This window comes from Scylla paramamosain, chromosome 1 (assembly GCF_035594125.1).
Source record: "Scylla paramamosain isolate STU-SP2022 chromosome 1, ASM3559412v1, whole genome shotgun sequence".
NCBI lineage: Eukaryota > Metazoa > Arthropoda > Malacostraca > Decapoda > Portunidae > Scylla > Scylla paramamosain.
In genome coordinates this window covers 11,702,501-11,710,000 of record NC_087151.1, presented here as the reverse complement: position 1 = coordinate 11,710,000, position 7,500 = coordinate 11,702,501, and the positions used below count along the sequence as shown (strand labels likewise).

The following is a 7,500-nucleotide window of genomic DNA, read 5'->3' as shown; positions in this document are numbered from 1 at the left end:
ACCAGAGAAAGGGATGAATGACCGAGAATACTGGTTAACTCTTGCATTAGACAGGTGGACAGAATAGGGGTGAGGCATGCAGTTAGCAAGATCAGAAGAGCAGTTAGCATGAAAATAGCGGTAGAAGATAGCCAGAGATGCAACATTGCGGCTATGAGAAAGAGGCTGAAAGACAGTCAGTTAGAGAAGAGGAGTTGATGAGACGAAAAGCTTTTGATTCCACCCTGTCTAAAAGAGCGGTATGAGTGCGAAACCGCCCCCCCCCCCCCCCGCAAATGTGAAGCATATTCCATACATGAACGGATAAGGCCCATGTACAGAGTTAGCAGCTGAGGAGGGTCAGAAAAACTGGCGGAGACGTCTCAGAACGCATAATTTCATAGAAGCTGTTTTAGTTACAGATGAGATGTGAAGTTTCCAGTTTAGATTATAAGAAAATGACAGACCAAGGATGTTCATTGTAGATGAGGGGGACAGTTGAGTGTCACTGAAGAAGAGGGGATAGTTGTCTGGAAGGTTGTGTCGAGTTGATAGATGGAGGAATTGAGTTTTTGAGGCATTGAACTATACCAACTTTGCTCTGTCCCAATCAGAAATTTTAGAGAGATCAGAAGTCAGGCGTTCTGTGGCTTCCCTGCGTAAACTGTTTACTTCCTGAAGGGTAGGACGTCTGTGAAAAGACGTAGAAAATTGCAGGGTGGTATCATCGGCGTAGGAGTGGATAGGACAAGAAGTTTGGCTTAGAAAATCCTTGATGAATAATAGGAAGAGAGTGGGTGACAGGACAGAACCCTGAGGAACACTATTGTTAATAGATTTAGAAGAACAGTGACCGTCTACCACAGTAACAACAGAACGGCCAGAAAGGAAACTTGAGATGAAGTTACAGAGAGAAGGAGAGAAGCCATAGGAGGGTAGTTTGAAAATCAAAGCTTTGTGCCAGACTCTATCAGAAGCTTTTGATATGTCCAAGGCAACAGGAAAAGTTTCACCAAAATCTCTAAAAGAGGATGACCAAGACTCAGTAAGGAAAGCCAGAAGATCACCAGTACAGCGGCCTTAACGGAACCCATACTGGCGATCAGATAGAAGGTTGTGAAGTGATAAATATTTAAGAATTTTCCTGTTGAAGATAGATTCAGTAACTTTAGGTAGGCAGGAAATAAAAGCAATAGGACGGTAGTTTGAGGGGTTAGAACGGTCACCCTTTTTAGGAACAGGCTGAACGTAGGCAAACTTCCAGCAAGAAGGAAAGGTAGATGTTGACAATCAGAGTTGAAAGAGTTTGACTAGGCAAGGTGCAAACACGAAGGCGCAATAGCAGGGATCCCATCAGGTCCATAATCTTTCCGAGGGTTTAAGCCAGCGAGGGCGAAGAATTTTAAAAGGTAGCATGAAGTAGTCAGAGGGTGGAGGACATGGAGGAACAAGCCCTGAATCATCCAAGGTAGTGTTTTTTGCAAAGGTTTGAGCGAAGAGTTCAGCTGTAGAGGTAGATGTGATAGCAGTGGTGACATCTGGTTGAAATAAAGGAGGGAAAGAAGGAGAATCAAAGTTATTAGAGATATTTTTGGTTAGATGCCAGAAGTCACGAGGGGAGTTAGATCTTGAAAGATTTTGACACTTTCTGTTAATGAAGGAGTTTTTGGTTAGTTGGAGAACAAACATGGCATGGTTACGGGCAGAAATATAAAGTGCATGAGATTCTGGTGATGGAAGGCTTAAGTACCTTTTTTGTGGGCCACCTTTCTATCATGTATAGCACAAGAACAGGCTGTATTAAACCAAGGTTTGGAAGGTTTAGGTCGAGAAAAAGAGTGAGGAATGTAAGCCTCCATGCCAGACACTATCACCTCTGTTATGCTCTCAGCACACAAAGACGGGTCTCTGACACGGAAGCAGTAGTCATTCCAAGGAAAATCAGCAAAATACCTCCTCAGGTTCCCCCAACTAGCAGAGGGAAAACGCCAGAGGCACCTCCGTTTAAGGGGATCCTGAGGAGGGATTGGAGCAATAGGACAAGATACGGATAGGAGACTGCGATCGGAGTAGCCCAACGGAGAAGAGAGGGTAACAGCATAGACAGGATTAGTGGTTAGGAAAAGGTCAAGAATGTTGGGCGTATCTCCAAGACGGTCAGGAATATGAGTGGGGTGTTGCACCAATTGCTCTAGGTCTTGAGGAATAGCAAAGTTGAAGGCTAGTTCACCAGGATGGTCAGTGAAGGGAGGTGAACACTGAAGTCTCCAAGAATGGAAATCTCCGCAAAAGAGAAGAGAGTCAGAATGTGCTCCACTTTGGAAGTTAAGTACTCAAGGAATTTCTTATAGTCAGAGGAGTTAGATGAGAGGTATACAGCACATATAAATTTAGTTTGAGAGTGACTCTGTAGACGTAGCCGGATGGTGGAATAAATCTTGTTTTTTTTTATGTGCGTTTTTTCTAATAGTAATGCAAAATACTCGTTAAACTATCATTATATAGCCGTGAAAACACACTTGATAACCTAAACGAACTTCCATTAGAAGGTACCTTGTTGAATGGCGGAGATAGAGCGATGACAGGATGAAGTGTTTTAAGAGTACTGTATTCTGTCTTCATATCACTACACGTCTTCACAGCCAAAGGTGAAAGATTCGGATAAAACCAAAACTACCTGACGCTTCATGACCGATAACTGACTGGAGGATGGAATACCTGGCAAAAGTCCAAAAGTTCTCGATTCGTTAAATGTTATCAGAAAAAAGTAAGGGAAAGTGAGATTAAGCAAAAATAACATGCTCGATGATGAATAATAAGGAAAAAGAAAAATGCAGGTAAAATTTTCAAAACATACAAGAAGATTACAGAAAAAAAATGGAAAAATGAAGAAGAAATACATAGTGGTGTTGGTGGTAGTGGGGATGATGCTGTTGGTGTTGTTGTTGTTTTGTTGTTGTTGTTGTTGTTGTTGTTGTTGTTGTTGTTGTTGCTGTTGTTCTTGTTGTCATTTATGGTGGTGGTGGTGGCAATGTTGTGTATAAATAGAAGGAATGGAGAAAACTGATCCATTAAAAAATCATCAGGAATAGAAAAAAATAAAATTCATAGGCAAAGCTGGACTACTTAAAAAAAAATAAATAAATAATAATAATAATAATCATCATCTTATTGGCTTCGTCTGTGCTGCTCGAAAACTACATGTCGTCTATGAGCAGGGCAATCTTCGTAAATTTTTATTCCATGCATTTCAGTTAACATTCCTACACACGAGAAGCAAATAATAAAAGCAAAGGATAATTATAATGGTCATGATAATAATAATGATGATGTGATTTTTATTTTTTTATTTTTACGTTTTTATTCCTGTTATTTATGCTCTTAATGAGGCAGCACGTAGAGATTGAACGGTAATTTGCACTTTACATTTACTTTTATATCTCGTCTAATCTGGGTCAGGAAGCCAGAACACAAATACACATCATTTAATAGTAATGCATGTATCCGGAAAAATGGTTTAAAAAAATAGTAGCTGCGTAATTACGAGAATATATTTGTTTTGACAGCATATATGAGAGAGAGAGAGAGAGAGAGAGAGAGAGAGAGAGAGAGAGAGAGAGAGAGAGAGAGATGGGTGAATTATGACTTGTTTTGCATTATTATATGATATACATAAATTAAACATGTGTGTGTGTGTGTGTGTGTGTGTGTGTGTGTGTGTGTGTGTGTGTGTGTGTGTGTGTGTGTGTGTGTGTGTGTGTGTGTGATAGATTTACCTCAATGAACTGATATGAATAAGGAATAGAAAAGGTGGTGGTGGTGATGGAAAAGAGAGAAAGAGGAACTGATGCAGATTGAGCTCGAAAAAGATTCAAATGTTTGAGTGAAAGGGTAATAAAGGACAGTGCATATGGGAGGCAGTGGGTGTGATTGAAAGGAGAGTGGCGGTGAGGGGTGGTGATGGAATGGTGAGCGGTGGGGGGAGAGGCTGGGAGGGTGAGATGGAAGGGATGGGAGTGTGTGGGAGAGGAAGATGAAGAGGAAGGAGAAGAGAGAGAGAGAGAGAGAGAGAGAGAGAGAGAGAGAGAGAGAGAGAGAGAGAGAGAGAGAGAGAGAGAGAGAGAGAGAAGGGGTGGTTAAATTTTAGAGTAAGTGATGGAGATGTATGTATGAGAGAGAGAGAGAGAGAGAGAGAGAGAGAGAGAGAGAGAGAGAGAGAGAGAGAGAGAGAGAGAGAGAGAGAGAGAGAGAGAGAGAGATCCATTTAATCTGTCTTCTTTTTAACAAGGTTGTCTTTCTGGAAACTAAGAAAGGAGAGAGAGAGAGAGAGAGAGAGAGAGAGAGAGAGAGAGAGAGAGAGAGAGAGAGAGAGAGAGAGAGAGAGAGAGAGAGAGAGAGAGAGAGAGACAGAGAGAGAGAGAGAGAGATGAATAAATCTCTTAGCTCAGTAATCAAAATTAGTTACATTATTTTCAAGAGAACAATTTTTATTAATGATTTCGTATGTTAATTTGTTTTCTTTTTTTTATTTTACTTAATGAGTACACTGGCACATTGTAACAGTTTAGAATCCACAATATTTTTCTAGCTTTTCAGTATTTATTATTATTATTATTATTATTATTATTATTATTATTATTATTATTATTATTATTATTATCATTATTATTATTATTATTGTTTGATTTATTTATTTATTTATTTGTTTTATTTATTTATTTATTTATTTTTTTTTTTGCTGCTGATGCTGCTGTTGTAAGTATTGTCTTTGTAATACGAGTAAAGGTACATTTTCTCTTTTATTTTCCCCTTTAGTGACAAACTCGAACATTCCATTGCAGTCAACAAATATTTGAATAACATGCCAATCGTGTTCGTTTGTACCACTACATGAACTACATTTTCCGCCCTTTAGTCTCCCTGACAGTCCGTCCACTCGTCTCGCTACTCTGTCGATACATCCAGCTGACAAATTCCGTATCTTTTTGCCTACCTCTCTGTGCGTTTATCTATCACAATGTGTTAGTATCTATCTATCTCTTTATCTGTTTATTTATATACATATCTATCAATTTTTTTTCCATCTGTTTGTCTGTCTGTCTTCCTGCCTGCTTGTCTGTCTGTCAGTCTGTCTTTATTTTATCTGTCTATCTATTCATCCTACTTATCCATCTTTCTATGAATTTATCTGTATCTGTTTATCTAACTGTCTATCTATTTATTTTACCTATCTATCCATCCATTCATCCATTCATCCATCCATGTACATACTAGTCTGTTTCCATATCTCTTAATCTAATGTATCTAGCCATCCATCCAGCGGCAATTTTTCCCTATCTGATGAACAAAAAATCTCTTTATATATGTTTATCATTTGTCTCCCTCAATATGAGTCTCCGTCATCCTGTCATCCTGCATTATAACAGTCCCTACACGGTTACTCTTCTTTCTTGCACTGAAACGGACTAGTGTTGTGACTGATGCTTCAGATAAACTTTATTTGATGTACAGGACAGAAATTTAGCATTTGTGTATGTTGATAACGTTTTAAAAAAGGATGTTTTTTTCTTTTTCTAGAAATTGACGAAAGTTTTTGGTATGGAATTTATCGGTTCATTCAGTTTTATTCAAGAACAATGCTAAGCTGTTCGTTGGAATATTAAACAGCAAACCTTTAATTGCTAATGATGATATCACACTCATCACTTCATTGAACCTCCAAGGAGTTTTGACCGGACACAGACATAACTACAGATACTAAAACAAACTTGCATTTCTCATTCACATTTTTTTCCTGCCAATGGTGTCTTTCGAAACCACACTCTGGACCAAGGAATTCATGTAAGTCCATTACACCAGCCTGGAGAAGCCATAGCAGTCAGGAGTTTAATAAATATAGAATGATCATTCCAAAAATCAAAAGTAAAACGACTGATAACAAATATTTTTTAAGTAAAATTTTTTTGTTTATTAGATCATCACTTTTCAGCGCTAGCAACCCTGTCTCCGCCTTCAGTATATAAGCACTCACCTATTGCAACTATCTCTCTGCCCATCTATCGAGTATGTTTACCTGTGCATCATTTGAATCTATATATCTCTCCATCTATTGCATCCATCCATCTTTTCATCCGGCTGATCAATCTTTCCCTATCTATTTACTCATCTCTCCTACGTATGCATCTATTTAGTTCATTATAAAACTCTACCAACTTATATGTTAATTCACACCTGCATCTTTACCTTTAATCACCTGTCTATCGGTATAATCTAACTGCATACACCTTAATCAGGTATTCACGCCCACACTGATTGGTTGATTCAGGCCAAATAACTTTGCTATTGAGGTCAGGAGCAGCAGCGTGTTATGGAAGGTGTGGGAGAGAGTGGTGTGGAGGATGCGGAGTGGGAGAGAGGTGCTGGGTGAAGGGTGGAGGTGTGGAGACAATTTGTGGAGGGATGGAGGGAATAACTTTCAACTTGAGTTATGTGATGGTCAGTTTAGGGAAGGGAAGGAGGGAGAGATGGAGAGAGAAAGGAAGGGAGAAGGAGAAGGAAGAGGGAGTGAAAGTTAATTTAGAGTTCTGTATATTTATTTAGAAAAGGGAACACAAGGTACACAAGGAAAACTACATTATAAAGAGAGAATAAGAGATTAGCAATAGTGGTAGTAGTAGTAGTAGTTGTAGCAATAAATAAAAAATCATATATATATATATATATATATATATATATATATATATATATATATATATATATATATATATATATATATATATATATAAGAGGAGAAAGACTAGGAGGAGGAAGACAAGGAGAAGGAGGTGGAGGAGGAGGTGGAGAGGAGGAGGAGGGAAAGCCGTATTGCGTCTTGGGGGAAGCGAGTGTATAATTAGATGTAATCAAGTGACCTTGTTGTGGTGTTAGTTCTCTCTCTCTCTCTCTCTCTCTCTCTCTCTCTCTCTCTCTCTCTCTCTCTCTCTCTCTCTCTCTCTCTCTCTCTCTCTGTCTCTGATCTGTTAATTAGACACTTCATTGGAGACAAACAAAGAGAGAGAGAGAGAGAGAGAGAGAGAGAGAGAGAGAGAGAGAGAGAGAGAGAGAGAGAGAGAGAGAGAGAGAGAGAGAGAGAGAGAGAGTTGTGTAAGGCCGCAAGTGCTTATCTAGTATCAGCAGGTGGGTCTAATAAGAAGTAATCACTCCACGCGTGCAGCAGTCCCTCCCAAGAAAGGCAGTGCGGGGTGAGGGGCGAGGGGCAACAACTGTGTCGTGATGAACCGTCTCCTCTCGTGTCCCCAGGCCGTACTGAAGCGTCCGATGAGGTTAACTATGTACGGGAGTCGTTTTCTGCTTATATCCGAGTTTACTGTTTTATATATGAACACGTAGGTGCGGCTGTACAGGCATAAATATGGACTTAAATAGGTTGTCGTTTTTTTTGGTGGGAGTTTTTTTTTTTTTTTTTTTTTTTTTTGTACCTTGCGTACACAAACGGTATTACTATTGCTGCTTTTGTTGTTG

At 39.3% G+C, this 7,500-nt stretch overlaps 1 protein-coding gene across 2 annotated transcripts in view; it reads left to right on the top strand.

Annotated features, from left to right (window-relative positions):
- The window catches only part of LOC135100646 (G-protein coupled receptor dmsr-1-like), a 348,624-nt gene that overhangs the window by 201,357 nt on the left and 139,767 nt on the right, over positions 1–7,500 (top strand). The window lies entirely within an intron of this gene.